The 21,891-nt window shown below is 43.0% G+C and overlaps 1 protein-coding gene across 8 annotated transcripts in view; it reads right to left on the bottom strand.

Moving 5' to 3' along the window:
- MAP4K4 (mitogen-activated protein kinase kinase kinase kinase 4) overlaps positions 1 to 21,891 on the bottom strand; it is a 165,704-nt gene that overhangs the window by 125,433 nt on the left and 18,380 nt on the right. The window lies entirely within an intron of this gene.

Below are 21,891 nucleotides of genomic sequence, written 5' to 3'. Positions count from 1 at the left end.
TTCAGCTCCGGTTTGGGCTGCAAGAGAACCAGCACTGCCAGGGCCGGCCACTATTTTTAATCATACTGCTGGGATCATCTGCTCCCCAAAGAGCTCTCTAATTGCTCTCGGCTTTGCGTCCTGTCCCCCTCTCGCAGCAACCAGATTTTGCACAGCTCAAAACAAGGGAGCCCTGAGCTCCCTGAGACATGAACACATCGTTTCTGGAGTCTTTTATTCCACTTCTGTTTTTTCCAGTGTCAAGGAAGTCTAGACATGTAAGTCCTGAACAAGTCATCAGAGGCACCATCACAAGCAAAAAGTTCAGTGCACACAACATGCACACTTTCCACAAAAAAGTCTGTGTTATTTTAATATTAATCTGCATTTGTCCAAGAGTTATTTGCCACAGCATCCATACAACTGGCCTAAAACTTCTGGAGAAGGGGAAAAGATAAAAGCTTTTTTCCACAGGCAAGGAGGAGAAAGACAGGCTACACAAATGCCAGCGTCAGCGTACTGCAACGCGCCGTTCAGCTGCAAAGCACCAAATTGTTGTAGGTGATAAAACCAGCTCTGCCAGAGCTGTATGTTTCTCTACCATGTCTTACCCAGGCAATTTTGCAGAATACAAGGAAAGGTAGAATGAGAAATCCCCAACACTCATATCTGGAGTTTCCAGACACTGACCAAAACAGAAGCCAGCTCATGTATTACTGTTTAGTTGTGGGAAAATAAAAGGGAGGAATTACATCTGACAAAGCAAGGAATCGTATTCTAAATACGAATACTTTAACATAAGCACGCTTCCACTTGAAAACTGAAAGTGAGGACACCTCCGTGCAACCCATCCCCCAGGAGCTGTGCAGCAGTGCTGCAGGTGGCACAGCTGGATTTAGCACCTCAGTTTATATCAAGGGTACTTTTGCAAACTCTGTGAAATTAACTTTTTTGTTTCTTTCTTTTCTTTTTTCCATTAAAACATCCACTCACACATCTGAGGAACAATTCACAAATATTACTCTCCCCCTCCACCCATTTTCCACTAGCTACAGAGCTAGTAAATTAAATATATGAACAAAGTTTCCACTGGAAGTTTGGGGTTCTGACTTCATTCAAAATTTTATCGTGTTCAGTCTATTTCAAACATCCCCAGCCATTCCAGTATTGCAGACAATACCCACCCATAGCTGCAAAACAAATGCTTAAAATTAAGTACCTCTCACTTAGATCAATAAAAAGTCCAATCACAAAATGTTTGGCCTGTACTTTCTCATGCTATGCTATTAAAGCTTCTTATTTTCACAGAACTGTAGGGCGAGACGGTGCTTATTAGCGTCCTCTGTCCGAACATTAATTATTCGCAAACCATCTCCTCTTACACGGCCGCAGTGGTGCAAGCACGCTGCTCTGCTACACGAGCACCACAAAGTGCTTCAGCTGCCCTCCACACTACCCTGCTGTCTGTCATGTTATCGGGGACACAAGGACAAACTGACAGTCCCGACTTTGATCTCCCTAACTATCAAGAATAGCTGCCAAGCCTCCTTCAAAAAGGTGGCTGCATAGGAGCTGTGGGCAGAATAGTCCTGCTCAGAAAAATCATTTACAGCTGCACTTTCAGGACACAAGGTTTCACAGCCGTATCAAAATAAAAGCTTGCATTTCACTCATTTAAAAATCACATGAATATATAAGGTCTATATAGACAAGCACATGTGTTCACCACATATTCTGCGGGAACAGAAGTGTAAAGGTATATTGCTCCACTGCTACAAATACAAAGTGGTGCAGCTTTACACAACTGTATTTTTACCAACCTACCAGAAGAACAGTCACGCACAAATACAACCACCAAAATTACTAATGAGTACAAAAGCTGGGTAATCATTTTTCCAGATTAAATCCATCTGTCCCACAGAATCCATCTGCCCAAGAAGCTTATTAAGACTGAAATAAGTCTTTTATCGGTTGGGTTACCAGGATCCAAGCCTTATCTCTGTCACCTTCGCGCTGCCCCAGCAGTGAGCTAGGCAGGGCGCGGAGCAGTGCTGGCCTCTGCCCATGCTTGCTGTTCCCTCCAGCATCTCCACCTAGAAGAAATACTGGGGGGGGAAGGGTAGGTCTTTTCTCTTCTTTTTTTGTTGGTTTTGCTTAATTGTGTTCACACATTTCACGCTCAAAGAGAAAACTGAGCTCTGGATAAGCCTTCTCCAAAAGCAAGAAGGACCCCAGTGCCACCGCCACCACCTTCGGTGGTCCCGAAGCTGTCAGAGACAGCGCAATCACGTTTCCACGTCCCCGCGGCTGCGAAGGGAGCTGCCGAGCCTACTGCTAAAGGGGGGCAGGAATGCCCTGGGCAAGGGCAAGGGCACGGGCCCGGCGGCCGATCTGGCTGCCGAGCGGGGCTCTGCCGAGCGGCAGCCAAGCGGGAGCTGAACAGTGCCCGCTGGCCTTCCCCGCCGCTATTCAGAGCCCGGCGGGCTGCAAGACAGCCAGAAGACTGCTGAAGTTCAGCTTTGTTTTCTGCTTGGCACAGCCGGGAGGCGATGGCATGGGGACGCGAGAGGACTGGGAACATTTATAGGAGACGGGGCTCCCAAAAATGGAAAGGAGGGGAGGACTGTCTAAGCGGAGACATATTCCCATCACAGATGCCAGAAAAGAAAGGAAATGACCAGACAGGGCAAAGCAAGAAAAAAATAAATGCTGAAAGCCACTTAAGCAAGGCTACACTATACAAGAAAAGAAAGGGACATAAGATCAGTTAATTTGGGAAATTAGTGAAGGGAAACTACAACAAGAGCAGCTACCAAGCTGCAATTTTTCCAGCCTGTTTCTAAATAAAAGATAACCATCAATAATGTTACAATTATATAGAAGACACAGCTCTTGCTCTTTTGCACAGATACACTGTGGGTATTTGTTCTTTGTGTGGGGACACAGCAACTTACTCCTGTGTTTTATAAACGCTGTATAAAAATAAAGAAATACATGTTTACAGGCTGATACACTGTAGCAGACAAGAAAGGGCAATAGGAACATTTAAGTCAAAACATCACAAAGTGGTGGCATATCCCTGTTTATTGTTCTTGATCTTTGCTAAACAAGGCTAAAAGTATGCTTTAGAAACAGGACCCAGCACTGCACATCATAAAGAGACTCAGCCAGAACACCGAAAGCCGTTGCTGTAATTGCCATACTTTGCAGACAAACTGTATCAACACCACCACATGCTTTGCAAGAAAAAAAGGGGGGGGGGGGGATATAATTGCTTTGATTTTAAGCATCACACAAACAGGGACAGGGAAGTGCAACATAAATCTCACCATCTGTGGTGAGTGCCTCTAGGACATGATGGTGGTGGACCATTAGGATGCTGCAGACAGGGCCTAGGGCAAGAAAATCTGTAACATGCAAGTCAGCCCTGAACCTAGCCAGCACCTCCTGTAGTTCACTGAGAGCTTGCACATGTGCTTAGAACAGGATCCTTATATCAAGACAACCCCTGAGATTTTGCCTCCAACCAAGTCATCCTCCTTCTCATATGGAAATACTGCCTGGAATGGACTGCATCCAGCATAAGCACATGCACAGGAATTGTATAGGAGTGCACATGTACCGAAGAAAGAAAAGAAGGAAGAGACTCTCTCTTTATCAGGGTTGGAGTAGACAAGCAGAAAAAGCTTTCTGCGAAACACCACTGTGAACCAGGATGCACACCTGAAGTGCCAGGATGGTTTAACACCACACCTGACCCATTACACTCAGCTGACTGGGTTTATTTTAGCAAGGCGAGTCGAGCTGAAAGGGGTTTGTTTGCTTTAACACAGATACGTTATCACATCATCTTGCCCATCTGTTCAGGAGGAAGAAACTCAAATTTATGTTCAACTAACAGTAGTTTTTAACTCCCTTTTTTTCCAAGATCTGGATGAAAAATCAACAGGACCTAGTCAAATTTCCATACACTAGGCCATACTGTATCTAAAAACAAAGCCACTGAGGGCTCTCTATTTTGTACCAAATCATGTAATTTTCCTTCTTGCATTTTCCACCTCCCAAAAGGAAATAAATGGAGATACTAGGCAATGGGATGTGATGAGAGAAATAATCACCATTGACTACATCCTATAAACAAGTATTTGTTTCCATAATTTCCACAATACTAATCTGCCCAGATATCTCAGGAATCCAGAACAGAATTACTGCTCTTACTGGTACAAGAATTACTTCTTTGATTCCTTAACTGCTGAAGATTAACACTGAATTTAGCTACAAAACCTACCTTTTTTCACGTACAAATAAACAGCTCCTCATTCTACGCAAGGGGCAGTGCATTTCTCCAATTCACAACACTTTTTTAGCTTCTGACCATGCAGTTTTAGGCTGGGTCAAGCCCGTCTTCTGCTTTGGAGGACAGGGGTCCGGTCCATAAACGTTTTACACTTGCATGTGAAATATCTGCAGGTCTCCCCAGGAAGCCACGAGTGGCTTCCTCACCCCGCAACTTAAACAGACAGGCTCTTCACCACAAGTGAGGATGACAAGGCCCATTAAAATTTAATCTGCACCAAATCTGGTGGAAAAAAAGAAGAAATTAAAAAGAAAAAGAAGGAATTAAAGCCAGAATTCTTGACAAGAGCTTTTTGTACTAGGCTTACTAAGGGCTTGTCTACATGAGTAAGTCAGGGTGAAGGAAGCTACAGTGCAAATTTACAGCACACTTTCTTTCAGGGGACTAAATCAGCTGGCACAACAGGCGCCCTTAGTGCACACTCAGCATCCACAGGGGGAGTTGGTGCAGAACAGCTAGCGTGCTGTAAATTCACACCCTAGCTTACTGCGCACTAACTTCCCCTTGTAGACAAGCACTAAGCTACTGAAGGCTTCATTTTCGTAAACACATCCATTTTTTTTCCTCTCAGTGGACTAGTTCTGGCAATCTCTACTCAAGGGGAAAAAAAAATCAGCAGGCTAAGAAGGACAAATACCTCATTCTTCTGGTAAAGCAAATGGCATCCACACACAAAAGCGCCTTGATCAGTACACGGGCACGCCAAAGACTTTGCTACTGGATGTGTCTTCCCCGGGTCTAGTCAGTGCCCCCAAAAGCAGCACAGGCAAAAGCCAGCAGCACCAATAGCAGCAGTAACTCCCTGCAAGGTCTCCCAGCCCGGCAATTGCTTTGCAAACTCTACCAGGTTCTGCCTGCTACAGCAATACGAGAAAGACCCTGCAAGCGATATAAAAAAATGGACTGCTGTCCAAGCAAGACAAAACCTCCGGCACAGCCCCCACGGGGACGCCAAACTGCTTCCGCTTGCAAAAGGGTCTCTCCCAGGGCTTGCTTCCCTGTTGCTTCATTTAGGGGGCTTTTTTCTTTCTCCTGACTAGACCTGGTTTTGTAAATCTTAACAGCAGCCTCTAGCACCGTGTCCCGTAGCCCCCCCCCCCCCGCCCTTTCCAAGGCTAGTGCATTCCCTGTTTGCAGGACCACGGCAGGACCACGGCAGGAACACGTAGGCACCTTAAAGCAGCAACAGATTAACCCAGCGTCGTTCTCTGGGAAAACAAAGCAGCTTAGCAAACACCAGCTCCGTCCTCTTGTCTCTCATTGTTCCCCACCACAGATTTAGCTTAAGCGATCAGACTTCTGAGGCACTCATAGCGCTTGTTTACCCCAAAGCCCATTACAAGGTTAATATTGCACGGGGAGAGCAGAGAGCCTCTCCGGAGCCGTAACTCCAACTTGACTCAATTCTCACGCTCTGTGCCTTACTGCTACGTTGCTAGTTAGAGAAGAAACAGCAAAGTCTCGGTGCGAGTTCAAGCAGTTACCATCTGCGGTGTTGTAGTCTGATCGACAGGCGGATTCAACCTGGAAAACTGAGACTACCAAGAGTCACATCTGTAACCGACTACTGAGAGAGCAGAGCTGCAACAGAGAGACCATAAAAGCTACAGGATAGACATAACGCTACACATAGTTTTCTTCCTCTGCAGGTCTGCTGCTGAGCTCTTAGTCCTGTCTGCACGTCACCTCCAGGCAGGATGCCACCAGGCAAAGTGCGCTGGTGAGGAGCTGGAAGTACTGCCAGCAAGGGGGGCTTACACGTCCAGCTTCTTAAACCTTAACAAAATTAGAAATGTCCTTTCAAATGAACAAATAAATAAATTATACATTTGTATGTATAAATACAAGAACAAGGAAGCAGGTCTCTTGACTTTATTCTCTTGGCTTCACCTCTTGACTTCACCCTACCCCTTCATTTTTATCCCAGCAATTTTAGGACACAGGCTGTAAAGACAGAGAAGTTGATCACCCCGAGCAAAATGAAGACAGACCTTAAACACACTGAAAGCACCACAGGCCCATTGGCCTGACGGTACCTGCGCTCAACCACCACCTCCCTGGAGGCCGTTTTCTACCAAGCACAGCCTCCCTCTTCTAAGGCAAGTCAAACAATTACGTGTGTCATTATCCATAGTAAAGATTTACTCTTCTCCGCAAACAGTTTTCTGAGGTGGCAGCAAGTTATATGCTCAAGTCTTCCCTAACGCACTGAAGCCACAGGGCTCCTAGGTTTCCCTCTGACAGTAAGGCAAAACTTATTGTTGTCTTCTCCAATACCAAAAACTTTTTTCCACCAAAAATTGGAATACGAATTTTCTGCTTTGGCCACTTTGCTTGCACCTGACATGCAACAGAGCAGAGCCACAAGAATATTTATTTTTTGAGTTGAAATCATTCATAAAAACCTCTTAACACACACCAACCAGAATCACTCACAAACTCATGCTGAATTTGACAAAATAAGCCTGAACTAAACTTTAGATTTTTTTTGTTGTTATAAAACGGCAATTTACTTCTCCATTTGTCTACAATTTGGAAGAGAAACTCCCCAAACTAATTGTTTCAGGTATGCTTAAAAACAAACGAGAAAGGCGTAAAGAATAAATCCCATGTTTTTCACACAACTTTAATGTCTTTTCTTTGCAACACCTTTAGCTCTAAATCACCTGCAAATTAACCAAAACCTGACCTCACACCTCTGCTCTACAGAATACAATGTCTGCCAGAAAGTCCAAAGACGAAAAAGAGGTTTCACTAAAGTTGTTCAAAAATATTACTGCCTGACAACATCCAAAATTACATCTCCTACAAATACTGTACCAAACACAGCAGTCCCATTTAAATGGGGAACATGTTGTTCCCCCAGGGAGGGGGACTGATACAGAGAAGCACTCCAAGAATAAGCAGCAGCTTTTTGAAACACTCGGTGAAAAGAGGGGATCTATGCAGCCTCCATACAGTTTTCAGCCCTTCTACCTCAAGCTATAAGCTAATCAGAACAAAAATAGATCTGGTCATTCCATGCATCAGAGGCTTTCAGACTTCCCAGTGCAGAAACTGATATGGACAATTGCTCTTCCATGGTCTTCCCTGGCTTTAAACAGAGGCCTGAAGGTTTGGAATAGCCAGGAGGCACAGCATTGCTAGAAGTAGCTTTAAAAGAAGCAAAAACACACTACACAGATCACTACCAGTATCACACCTTGGCTTTAGGACCAGAAAACCACAAGAAGCAGGAGAACATTAATCTCAGTGTTTTGACCCAATCACAAATGCAGGGGCATCCATACAAAATTAAAAATATATATTTGGGGCTCTATTCCTTTCCCTCTTTAAATTGCAACTTCTGCTCTGGGAAGCAGAGTTTCCATGGCTCACCACCTGTTCGAACTAAAAGCCTGTCTCTCCATTCACAAATAAAAAAGAAAGCTTTCAAGCAAATAAGCCCAGTCAGGAAGGAAAAGTCTTCTACATATTTCTACAGTTTGGAAGGAAAGTGGCAATTCTACCACAAAGCAACTTTTCCAACTTTTCTTTAGTACCCTACAGAAATGCTCAAATTTGATTTTAAATGAAGGCCTCCCAAGAAAGCAACAGTTGGGGCATGGGTTTGAGTACTGAGTGGGTGGCAAACATCTCATTCCTTTAGGAATATGCAAAAAAATAAAGGAAGAAAATAGATATGGAATTTAGAGCAAATTAAAAAATATAAACAAGAATGAGAGTGCAAGTTTCACTTCTGGGTTTTTCTACTGTTTTTAACTTTCAATTTAAAATGCCTTCTATGAAAGGCATAGAAGATCATACAGACTAGTATTGTGAAGGCTACAATAAGGATCCTTAAAATGCAAACAAGAGCTGGCTTTTGTTTATGCTGACAGAGCAAATTGAGCAGACCAAAACCTATCTTCAAATATTTATTTTCACATTGCGAATGTCAACATTCTTTTCTGTCTTCACGACAAGTAGGTAACGTGCAGTAACTGCACACAGCCAAGGTCAAACACATCCCTTCAAGGTTTCATTTGGCTAGATACCGCTGGAGGCCTTCTTTGTGCAAGTTTGGAGATTCATCACCAAGCATGAGACTGCACACATTTCAGCGAAGTTTGGCAGGGAGGAGGGTGTATTTATTAGTGTTTTAAATTATGAACGGGTGAAAGATTAATTGTTAAAACAATAAGGGGGCTAGAGCTGAGGGGAGGCCCACCAGCGCCTGTGCAGCAGGGTTCCTTTCCCCTAAAGCGCTGTCACCCTCCCCACACATGCCCTGACCCCACAGCCTAAGGGGGAAGGGGAGGCTTGGCAATGAAAGGACAAAATAAATATCTAAGGCATTTAAGTGCTATTTTTTCTACATTTAGATTTCTTTTATGATAGAGGGGTCATAAACCAAGACCTTCCTGGCTTGAGCCTACCAATCTTTAGACAGCTTTCCGAGGAGAATGGGTGTGGAGGAGAATAATTTCAGAAAGTGTTTTGTAGTCGACTCTTCGCAAGGAAAATAAATAGTCATCTAAAGTACATGCAAGTGTTTGTATTTTTCCACAGGGGGCCAATAAAACAATTTTTCAGCAGAGAGCATGTTTGTGTGCCTATTCACAGTGGGGATGGGATTTCTGCACACGAAGGATTTCAAATGCTAAACTGCAAGTGTTGTGAGAATGCAAAGAATTTAACTGCAATGGCTAGCCCTCAGCAGGGCTGCATGGAAGGACAGCAGCAACCTATCAGAACCATAAAAGCTGCAATTAATTTATATTAGCACTGATTTTTTTTTTAAGCCTCATTAAAAAGAAAAAAAGAAGGACAAGAGATGCCTAAGATTTACCTTTTTTTAACATCTTTCCACCATAAAATGAAAGAAATTGCTTCCTGGAAGAATTGAACATTAAAATCTGCATTCAGTATCGGATTCTTATAGCAATAATTATTGCTAAAATTTAGCAATAATTATTAAGCACTGATAATCTGAGCTTAAGCAGACATATAAACAGACACAGATATTAAATACAAAATCATGGCACAGTGTGGATTTTTTGGGTATTTCTGTTTTGTATTGATCAATTCAGAGAACATTCTGGTTCCATTTGCCACAAGTACACCCCCACTCCCACTGAATACACTTTGAGTTCTACCATTTTGAGAGACTTCATATTAAACATTAGGTTGGGATTCAGAACTCCAAAACTTTTTTTTTTTAATTATTCCTTCTAATGCTCCATCTGGGTGAGCTGCTGACAAATATAGCATCAAAGCAATCCCCCAGTCATTAATTTTAGCCAATACTCATTTCAACCAACTATGGGTCAGATCTTTTTGTCTTTAGCTGATCCCACAGTGAAATCTTCGCTGTGCTGCCTTTGTGAGAGTCTCCGGTCCCCTTTTGCATGACATTTTGCTATTGAGCAACATTCAAAGAAGGATATTTTGGAAAACAAAAACTATGTTTATATTTGCACTCTTCCTTCACCATGTAATTCGTTTTGGGGGGAACTTCAGAGCATTTTACTAATGTACACGCACACAAACTTCTTGCCCCTTTTACAGTCGACTGGATTGCCAAACAGACGAGGTGCAGATGAAAACCTGTAAGGATGACAGTGTGGTAACCAGAAACTCCTAACAGGTGTTTTGTCTTTGCTTCTGAGTCACCCATCTAAGACTTGCAGCACACGGTCATTGCCCCAAGCAAATCAAGCGTGACGTGTAAAGGAAAAGGGGAACAATTTGAGACCTTTTTTGTTGGCTTTTCTTTTTTTCTTGGTGTATGTGTGCGTGTTAATCATCTTATTTACGAGGGGTAGTCACTCCACCTACAGACAAGATCAACGCTGGCTTTTCTCCTACTATTACTATCAAGCACATCTTTCAACAGCATTCGCTGATCCATCATACGAAACAGAAATTAGTAAGTCAGACAGGGAGTGGAACACTAACCAAATCCCAATTTGCGCAATTTTGAGCGGAAACTGCATAACCAACCTGCACAAAAGGTTCGATGTAAAAGAGGCACATTACAACATGTGGTTACAAATCAGACATACTGTGACAGCAGTTCACATACAAAAACACACTCTCATGGATAACAAACATCATGGTAGAAACCTAGCTCAAACGGTTAAACTACGTCACTGTCTGCAGTCGCTCACTGTGAAACAATCTACTCCAGAAGAAATTTTTGACGGAGACAAGCCAGAAGAGATGCCAAGGATGCCTTAAGCTAAGTGCAGCAGATCAGAAAGCTTGTCTTTTAAAGAAAACACGGCCGGGTTTCTTGGAACGTAAATAAGACACCTGCACATTCAGAAAAACAGAATCACTTCAAAAACATGAAGAAACTACTAAGCTCACCCAAATGACTTTTTAAATACTCCCCAAAGAATATTCAAGGTAAGTGAGGAGTACCACATCCAGCCTAAAACTCCAGAAGTGGAGCGAGGCCATACTACACAGCCACGCTGGGTCCAAGCAGATGCTGTACTGGTCCAGGCAAGACATGAATGCACCTAAGACTGAAGCATGCGGCTGCAGGCAACGCCGAGCCTGAAGCATTCGGACTCCTTCAACTCCTGTCGGAGAAGCTCTGGGGACCACCCTGGGGGGCTCCCAGGATTCAAAGGGCTTAGCTGGAAACCTGACTACAAAATAGGCACGCTTCCACACACGGGCAGCATCTGGGCTGCGGGTTGCCACTGGGTGGGCACCTGAGAGCCTCACACTTCAACCTGCACCTAGAAGCCAAGTTTGGAAATAGAAGTTTGGGATAGAAGCCAAGTTAAACGACACAGTATTCATGAAGGACTCCAGCAAGGAAAATCAACAGCATCCCGTCTAGAGCCGTTGTGCACGGTCTCATACACAAAACCTTTAACGCTGATGGGCCATGCAGTCCTGTTAGTGCTCTCCATTTCGGCATTGTATTCCCCAAAACACTGCACAGTCACATTTAGTCCTAGAAAAACAAACTGTGATTTTTGATAGCCTCATAGCCAGGAGGTGCCTAAGTATCCTGAATTTTTGTTTAGCAAATACTATAAATCCTTTCATACAGAGTCCATTATCTGGCATTTGGCTAAATGACATCTTTTCAAAGAAATGTTCACAGTAAAAGGAGAAAAATATTAAGATAATTTGCTAGGTTTCTACAACTCCATGGGGGGTGGGGGGGAGATTTGGTATTGCCCTGGCCAGGACATCCGCTACCCCACGGACACGGGGCAGATCCAGGAGGAGGCTGCGGCTCCCCACGCGCGGTCGCCCGCGTCTCCCTGGCCCGGAGGCAGGCCGGCTCGGGCGCAGGCATCGACCATCGCATCTCTGACGGACTGGGCAGAGCACAGCCGCCTGCCGGCTTTGCTCTGGCTGTGGGAGGAGGCAGATACCCGACCCAGCACAAAGCTCTGCCAGCGGGGACAGAACCTCCTTAAAAATAAAAATTAAAAAAAAAAAAAAAAAGAGAGAGAGAATTTTTTTGAACCGGCGCATTGAGTTTACATTGTGAGGATTCAGCACTCCTGCTCCAGTATTAAAGGTCCCTTAAAAGCAGCTTTTGCAAAGGGCCGAGTCTCCAGGCATGCTTTCCCAAGCACACGTTTCTGCAGCTGGGAGGAAAGGGATTTTTTGCCTGAAGCAGAATTTCTAAGTGACATGTTTCACCAATAGCAGACAGAAAAGAAAACCACTGCCAAATCAAGACTAGGGGTTGAATTTTTCAGACTCCCCTCCAAAGAAAAGCGTAACAGTGGCGATGTCCGCTTACAAAGTTCACAGCTGGAACACTGCAAGGGTAAAAACCCTGAAAGAAAATATAAATAGGAACCTGAGTGAAGCCAATCTTATCTTACAATAAATACCTTGCAACTGAACTGTTCTCTGCCCTCCCTCCTCTCTTCTAAACATGTGTAGATTATGATCATTTCCAAGGTGGGTGCCAGCTTTCTTCCACGTGAACCACCTAGCACGCCACAGATGCTACGTACCTCACAGCTTAGAGCTTGCACAAAAACAAGGTAACACAACCGTGTGCTGCCTCTTGTGTATGCATTCATAATTTCGTTCCTTATTTATCATGTTCTTGGCCTTCCTTTAATTTTTTCATGTTGGAAAACTGCTGCTACTTTCAAGAAAAGGAAAACTGGAACAACTTGAATTTAAAGACGGTGAGTAGACAGGAAGCTGTGGACCCACACATAGACCTTTGAATGCTGTAGCTGATAACAGCAGAGGGCACAGACTATGTTTGTGAAATAACCATGCAATCTATTATTATAATTATACTTGGAATCTATAATGCTGAAAACCCCATACAGATAAACAAACAAACAATCTCATCATTATGAGACTCAGACATCCAGCTCACCCAGCCAAATCAGAGTGGATTTGCATATCTAAGAAACAGCTGAATACTTGAGACTCAGTATTGTACTGTATTTCTGCATGCCAGTTGGACTGCACTAATATCTATCAAGTACAATTCTCTTTAGAACTCATGTAACAGCTGTGAACTTGATTTGGAAATTACTCAGGGTAGACCAAAATGACCCTCCTCATCATTTCCACAAAGCAATCTCAGCGAGTGAAATTACGGGGGTGGAGGGAGGGAACACATCTGTCCTAATTTAGGGAATCTAAATGCTAGTTGCAGCCAGTCACCTTCTGATCGGGGTCTAAGGCAGGTCAGATGAATCATCGTCTTGAAGCGCTTATTCCTCTCCCGGCTGTAGAGGGAACAATGTCTGAGTAAATAGGTAAGTCTTAGACATTAATTGCAGGTGTCTGAAAGTCAGAAGTGAGGAGTAAAAGGTGCCAAAATTACACCACCATTTAGCAAAGTAAAAATGGAGAGGAGTCAAAGAAAGAAAGGGAGGGGGAGATAAATCACTGGCTCTTCACGGGATGAAAAGGCATACAAATACGCCAGGCAGATACGGTGTTCTTTTCAATATTCATTATTTTTCCACCCTTCCTTTGCGCTAAGTGCAAACACTTTGGAAAATCGCCCAACTTCACTGCAAATTGACATTGTACCTCTATATTCAGCTGCATTTCCGTAGGTCAGCGATCTTTATCCATTACTCCCATTAAGGCACGGTGCATATTACAAAAATAGCCACATTTAAATAAGCACAGTTGTGTAACATTATGCAGCAGAGTTCCAATATAACCTGGATTATTCTTGCTAGTGTGGATAGCAGAGGCAGGTTATAATTACATCAAGAAACCTCTCCTTTAACCATCACAGAGACCTAAAGAAGACAAGCTTTCCCCAGGTTTGGGCTTTCTGCTCTGTTTCTCTGTTTTGCATCTACTGTCAATAAAGGCAGAAATGTGGATCACAGCACCCTTAAGCCAACTCATAATTCACAGCAGCATCCACAGCTGATTAGTTCTGTTGTATAATCAGGTCTCCTTGGTACATTAGGGGACCACTGTTCATGCAATAGGAACTTGCTGTGCCACTGCCATGAGAAGCTGTGCTAGCAGGTCCTTTTTTTTTTGCCTTCTTTCAATCCAGTCAAGTCTCCCATACAGCTACTGATTGATGCAGAAACTAAAAATGCATACATACACACAAATGTCCAAGGGACAGGTGCCACAATATCATATATTAAAGGAAAAGAGCATCCGTTCAGAAGTCTCGATTTTAAAGCCTGCCAGAGCAGTTAGCATTATGTCCTTAATATGTTAACATGCATGATTTATGCTATTCCAATGTGCAGTACACACTCGGTGTCTCTTGTATACTGAAAAATTCATGACAAACTGCACAGAGGAGACCAAGCAACAGCAGTAAGGGCTCTTAGCCAGAAGTTGCATGAAATGCTTGAATAGGAATATTCCACACACATGGCTTTAATTCAGCACAGTACTCCAACCTCTCTGTATTTCTACCACCTTTCTATTCTTTTTGCCTTCCTTTTGTTAACCTACCTTTTTTGAAAGCTGTGGTCCAAATTAACACCTCACATGATTTCACTGTTCAAAAACTTATTAAGATTTTGCTCAACATTTTCAAAAAACAGAAGAGTAGCTAAAAGCACAGTACAAAGGACAACACCATTCCAGCAAACTTTCATTTGCTTTTTGCTATTTTCTAGCCCACTGGAGTGTTTCACCCCTAGATTTAGAAAGAAATAGTTTTGGATCCAATTTACTGCCATTTTGTAAAATAAATGTTTAATAGAGAAAAACATTTTCTAAAAATACAGCAAGCAACTAAAATGTACAATAACTAAGTGTCCTGCCTACTCCATAGTACTCTAATGAAACCACATAAATGGCTTTGGGATTGATCTTCTAAGCACACCCATGTGCCAGCAAACTACTGTCTGAACTAACCTCTGAACCTTTCTGAACCAAACTTTAAAGCAAGAAGTCGAACCCAGACCTCTGTCCCTATTCAAGGTTCAGCAGCAACTGAAGGTCATCCTGGTTCACTTCTAGTCTCAATACACCAAAACTTAAGAGTTTAGCTGAAATAAAAAAAGTAACAGTAGCTTAAACTAATTTTTGGTCCTCATTCAGTCTATCACCGTGGCTAAAGATTTTGGATGAGCAATTTAAGAATTAATGGAGTCTTTTGCTCCTGACATATCACTTAAAAAGGCTAAGCCAGGGCAAGCTACAGCCTCTTTAGGAAAGAAGTTACAAAGCCTTCTCCCAGTTCATCATTTTTAATTTGATTAGATTTGTGATTTGGGAGCAGGAAGAAAAAGAGATGAAAAGGCAAGTATAAGGCTCCAGGTCAGGACTAACACCAATGGCAGCAAGTCAAGCTAAAGGAATTACTTTTGAAAGCAACGATCTCCTCTGGAGAAGACACTGGAATGTCACTGCCTGGTATTGCTGTTTTCTCATCATCTCTGCCTCTGAGATGCAATGATTTAGAAGCAAAAAGGAAATAAAGCAACACTTCACCATCATATACACATAAAATGGCGCACTCAATTCTCACCCAACTAAAAATCCTCTTAAGCTGTTCCTGATAAGCCAGGTAATAGCAGGCAACAGAAACATCATCTGCATGTGTTTCTGAGGAAGGGAAAGTAGAGAGATATTAATCGTTAGCATAGTGTTCTTTTTTCCTATTCTGTAAAAGGAAATTATTTGTTTTTAGCTGATATACAAGAGCTGGTTTGGACTTTATAAACCACTCAAGTCATACAAGCCTGATAAAGGAGGCAAACAAGCTTCCTGTTCTGATCAAGTACAACATTTACTGAAGTATTCAACTCCCTCTGCTCCTCAGTCCCTCACTGCGGGTAAAACTGGTAATCAACAGCAATTTATCTGTTCTATCAGACCTCACCCGCTCATCTCACCCAGACATTTGTACCCTGGACATAGGACACACAGTAAAATCCACACTGACAACATCTCTACAGTCTTTGGATTAAGCTAAGCTTAAGCCAGGATAAAATACCCAGCATCAACTTCTACAGTTCACTTGTAGATGTTCTCAGACTGTCTAACAAAACCTTAATCTTTGTTCTCCTCCAAGCATGCCAGGTAATTTTCCCATACAGAAGCACTGGCTTCTGGCACTAGCTATATATAATATTTCCATCGATTACATGACAAGGTATCTTGAAAATATGCAGCACTGTATCACGTGTCCACCCTCTCCTTGGACTGCTGAGGTCACTCCCAGCTTTTGGAGGAATTACAAGCTTCTAATAGCTGGACCTAAGGCAGCAGCAGACTCCCAAGAAGCCTGCACCATATTCCTGCTGTGTTTTGTCTGTAAATGCCAAATAGGTGAACTTCTCAAAAAGAACCAATCAACAGTGATTGAACAAAAGCTAGGACGAGATCTACTGAGCCAAATACCAACACTTTAGACTCTCAAAAACCCCTGCTCTGCTCCGTGTAAGAATTTCAGTTGAGGTGCCCTGGCACTCTATTTCCCCTGAAAGTCTATTGTTGGGGATGGGTCTGAACTAAGTATTAGCATCCCAGGCTCCCCTCTCCCTGGTGGAAGAACTATCAATAACTCACAATCCTTCATCCTCTTTTTCATGATAACATATATTTCAATAGTCTTTGATGTGCAGATGTGGAAGGGACTTCTCAGGAAACACCGCATGCAATGATGTATCACACAAAGCCGTATCGTATCATCTGTTTTTATAAATCAACCTCACATTTATTCATGCAAGTATTAGAATTTCAACACGAGAGCTTGATAGATTCTGCTAAGATTTCCCTCTAACACAGTGCCTAGAGTAGCCTTCAGGGAGCAGGAGATAACGGATAAAGTCTCAGCGGAAGAGCTTGAATCCAAATTTCTGGCTAGCCAAGTGCTCTAACCAAAGGCCTACAAAACCAACACCTGCACTCCCCATATTTTGTTAGTGCTGCTGTCAGCTATTTCCTTCAGGACAGAGTTCAGAGCTCCTATATGTTTCCATTTAAGAAAGTGTTTTTAAATGTTTTTAAATTAAAGAGTGTTTTTTGGTAGCCCAAAGGTAGTCCTGAACTCCAGTTACAACTCTGTTGAACACAATTCTCATCAGCATTTTACTTGCATGCACGTGTGACCCTCCAGTCAACAAGCTGGTTTTGTGGTCTAAGGCATCTGCTCCCCTAGAGTCTTAGAGAAGTGGTCGATTTGTGCTGACAGGTTCCAGCAGATAGCAAGACACTGCCCACAACTTTGCCTAGAATCTGTTTAGGATATAGCCTAAAATGGAACAGACAGCACATCACATTATGAAAAGAGGTGGTTATTCCCTCCCTCAAAAATATACCATATTCTCTATGGCATCATTAGTAGCATACCCACCTCTCCCATCATATGAGGGATTTTTTCTGCTACTACCAGCCCAGATTGGCATAGGATCACCAGGGAAAAGATTCATGGAACATCAAAACATATTTTACTCTACTTGCCTCATAACTGGAAATTCTACTGGGACTTCCCAATTTATCAAATCACCGGCTACTGTGCTTTCCAGGGCCGCAGGAGAAGGCAATAAACAAAGAGAGAGGTGGAGTCTGAAGACCAAGAACTGATATCCTGTTTCCCAGTTCCTCCTCTTCAAAAAGCATTATTTTCCAGCACCACTCTGCAGCAAATGCAGCCCACTTGAGATAAGAGATGCTCACAGGGGATCAAGCAGCAGAACAAAATGCAGGCACACAATTGCCAAACAGCACGGGATGCAGCCAAGGCCCAGAAAGTCTGCAGCACTTGGACAAAGTAGCCCATGGTGCAGGAAGCTCACAGAGTCCAGGAAGCCCTGGCTGTGACCTTAAAAACGGATTTCATGAGTGAGTCGACCTTGACTGGTTTTGCACCCATACATGGGTTGGCACAGTGTGGTCAAAATGGTTACTGGGTAACTTGCCAAGACGAACCTGGCATCCTTGAGCTCCACCTCTAACGAAGGGCAACAATCAGCTTGTGCTGACCTCATATATTATGGCTCTTACAGATAAAAATTAAACATGCCAAAATGACAACACTTCTAGGCACCAAACCCACAGATAAATAAAAGATTTGAAAAAATCAATTTAAAAAGATTTTGATGCACTTTTTTGATGTTCCTTTTTATCTACACTAACACATATTAAAAAAAATCCCCACTCCTTCAGGCACAAGTCAAACATCGTGCAAATAGCCAGACATTGTATTTTAAAAGAGTAGTAAGAAAGTACAGCTAAATTCACGGTGCTTCTTCAGAAGTGCTTGTCTGGGGTATCCCTGTGAGGTTGGGTTGACATTGTCTTCTCAGAGGAAAAGAGAGCTTGCTTGAGCAATTTGCTTAATGCTGAATCTATTTTAAGAGCAGTGACCCAGATCTTTGTTTTGTCAGCAGATGACTTGTATAACAGAGATGAATTGACAAGGAGTTGAACAGGCATTGGGCAATACGAAGGTGGTGGTGAACACCAGCAAAGCCAGGTGATGGAGGAAGATGGCATCAACAGACTCTTCCACCTGAGCTTAAGCTTTCACCATCGAAATTGTAGTCAGTCAGAAGGTCATCTGGAACCAACATAAGCCCTAATGCAGATACAGCCTAATCAGCTATATGAATGTACCACTATGATCTATATCCACAGGAAGAGCATTTTTACCTGTCAGAGTAGAGTTCTCTCAAAATATATTAGGTCTCAGAATAATGAACAGGGTGAGCCAGAATATGTTAGTAAGAGTTTCTCCAGTGTTTTGTATTCAGCAAACAAATCCTCTACCCAATCATAGAGAAGTTTCCCTGATGTTTTCTGAGAAATGAAGAGCTGCCTCATACCTCTGACTGCCTCAGGCAGTAGGTAAGAGCGAAATGGCTGTGCCAGTGACTACAGGTGAGCAGCTTGCTCAGTAAAATCTGAGAAGTATGAATCACTCCATCCACAGTCATTATCAGAGAGCTGGAGTGTCTGAGGAGGACAGAAGACACTTAGCCTTGACGAGCATTGTTAGACTCTTGCCTGATCTTAATCATTCATTTATTGCAGCTGATTAATATGCAACTGACCTCTTGGCAAATGAAGAAAGAACAGACTCCACTAGGGCCCTAGGACTGAGGGAAATGAAGCAGCTAGAAAAGACAAAGTAAATCATGAAGCCTGTATTATATTTTTTGTCTGCTAAGGTGTTCTAGCTGTCTCCAGCATTTCAACCTAAAATACATGCAAATTATGGAAAACATACTTAGGCTGATGAAGTGCAGAGAATATTCTGGGGGGCAGAGAATTCAAAACTCATGAAGACTAGGAAGGTGCCACTAGGAAAACAGCTGCAGAAAAATGTATTGGGAAAAGGTCTTAGGTATCAAGAGGGCTCTCTCAAGAGACAAATAATTGCAGACCTGGGCAAGAGGAGGAAAGGGGAAAGACTTTCAAGTTAACTACAGGTCTACACCCCTAGCTGCTTGGAAGTATTTTTACCAGCACTAGTTTGCACTGGAACATGTTGCTTCCTCACACACAAAAAAAAAAAAAAAAAAAAAAAAATCCACTCAATGACAACATTAGTCATGGAAAATTTTTCTTGGGTTTTTTGATTAAACCAAAGGGGCAAACGTACATGACATTGCAGCAACCTGAGCAAGGGCCTTTTCTACCCATGCTACTGGTCTTTGAGTTGGGCTTCTAATGTTCAAAGGAGTTTGGTTTCCTTCTCCGACAGGGGCAGGAAAGCCGTTTCGCACAGAGCTTTGAAGACTACTGCTGAACTCTGTTAAGGCTGTTAAACCAAATGTTTGATGGTACTGCAATTGCTCACATGGGATCGGTGCTTTCCCTTCGATTTGTGTTCTTGCTAGGAAAGATAACCAGGCTGCAAATAAGCAAATCAGCTTTTCTACGGGGTGGAATTTTTTCCCTCCTCTGCAGTCCTGAGTCTGCTGGACCAAAGCACGTGAGTGATAAAACGGCAGCAAGAATGGACCGACTGAAACAGCTACAAGCAACTGCTTAGGGTTGGGGGTTTCTCCCCTTTACCTCCCTCGCTGTTCAACGTTTTGAGAACGACCATGCGCTGCCTAACACAGACTGCAAGAAGACGCCGTGGGCCCATCTGCTCGGCAGGAACCACGCGTGTCGGAGGCTCCCAGGAAAGACAAGCTTGCAGAAACTCCCGAAATGCCAAGAGCCTGCTGAGCACAGCACAAAAACCGCGAGCAGGGGAAAGGGTTGAACTTTGCTTGGCCGGGGGCTGGGGGAGAAAGCAAACAGACAAGACATCCGGGGGCCCTCACGCAGCCAAATATCCTCTAAGGGTGGCTGTACAGGAGAGGAAGAGACCAAACTCTCCTTTAAAACACACAGGGGAGTATCAGCCTCTCCTCACCCAGAAAAAAATATATATACATATATGTATGTATGTGTATATGTATATGCATACGTATATATATTTCCTTGCTACTGATCAAAAAATTAAGTCTCACAGAAAAGAGGAGATTCAAAGGGGGGCACACGTACCCCCCCCCAAACCCTGTCCTTCCCACCCCACTGTCCCTCAATGCACTGACTGCTAACAACACTAAAGCAAGGGCAGAGAAAGAAACGGTTCATTAGAAGCAAATGCACACACTCACACTTTTAATAATAGACTTTTAATAAAATATAGGAAGCAGCAATAAAACTAACTTCTTGCTAATACAATCAACTTAATCAAATATTTCTGATGCAATAAATTGAAGGACCAGAGCTCTTTGTGACACTGGACCTCCTAGGGTTAGAAATTTAGCCTTATCACCAGGTCTGCAGGGATTGTTCAGCACATCACCAGCACGACACTGTGTCCGATTATAACCACGTGCTCACTGCAATATGAAACAGGATCATTGTGCGGGTGGGGGGGCAGAAAAAAGGGAAGATGAAGAAAAATGTCAGGATTCTGCAGGCTTAAAAATCAAAAGTAATTAAAACCAAGCAGAATTCAAGTCTGCTGCAGATTTATCAAATATTTAATACAAAAAAAAAAAAAAAAAAAAAAAAACAAACTTAAGCATGTCACTGACAACTGAGCTTGAGAGAAATTTGCTTCTTTCCTAGCATATGGCTTAATCTGTTCCCAGGATGCATTTCTTTGCTCAGTAATTTAAGTTTAAACAGCAATGAACTGTGGATGTATATTTTAGCTAAATAACTGCCTTCTTTAAACAGACCCTGGGTAAAAGTGGCATTAACCCCCTCTCCCTCCGCCTGTTCGGCACCACTTATTGCTGACACAGAGGAGTATTTTTTCAAAGCAACGCCCTTGAACCCTTCTGGTGCCGAAAATGTGAAGCTCCAGCAGTGCAATACCCCTCAGAGTGGTAAATCCCACCCACCCCCCATCCCCTGGCTCTAATCTTTAATCGCTCTCAGCACGGAGGACATGAAGCAGAACAGGTTAAATTCAGCAGAGCAGGACAAACAGGATCTGTGTCTAAGGGCAAAAGCCTCTCTCTCCTCTGGGTTTGTTCTAGCAGTCCAAACACTTGAAGGGGTCAAGTTGGAAAGGTGGTGTCACTGAAACACTTCCCAAGAATTTACCCCAGTTTCAGCAATTCCTGCCTGAGACAGCCTCAGATCAATGGCGGGAAGTAAGCGATTCCCAAGTACTTAAGCCCCTACACTATTATTGAATTTGCCATATAGGAGCAATTAACAATGATTAGACCCTTTTGTCTACTTAGTGCACTAAAGAGGTCAGCACCAGCCGCTCCAGGACAGACATCTGCCCATTTGCCTGGACTTCCTGCTATTTTTCATTTAGTTAGTTCTTGAAGAAATACATAGCCCTGAAGTAACAGTATAGCAGTGTATGCCTTCCCTTGCTGCCTTTTCAGCTTATTGTTAATGTACACATACACACCACATCTAAATAATTTTCTTCTGGAATCAGTGCAGCTCCTCAACAAATGAATCTCTCTCCAGATGGTGTTCTCAACAAAAACTCCTCTAAGTACCTCCTAATACCTAAAAAACAGATTTGGCTCAATCCTCCCACAACTGTCACCTCCTTGCAGATCAAGGGGTGGGGGGAAGAGAGGTAATCTTAAAAAACAGCTTGAGCAATGCACGCAACTGCATCTTTCTTGAAGAAGAGGCCAGGC

This window comes from Rhea pennata, chromosome 1 (assembly GCF_028389875.1).
Source record: "Rhea pennata isolate bPtePen1 chromosome 1, bPtePen1.pri, whole genome shotgun sequence".
Classification (NCBI taxonomy): Eukaryota; Metazoa; Chordata; class Aves; order Rheiformes; family Rheidae; genus Rhea; species Rhea pennata.
This window is presented reverse-complemented; position numbering and strand designations above follow the sequence as displayed.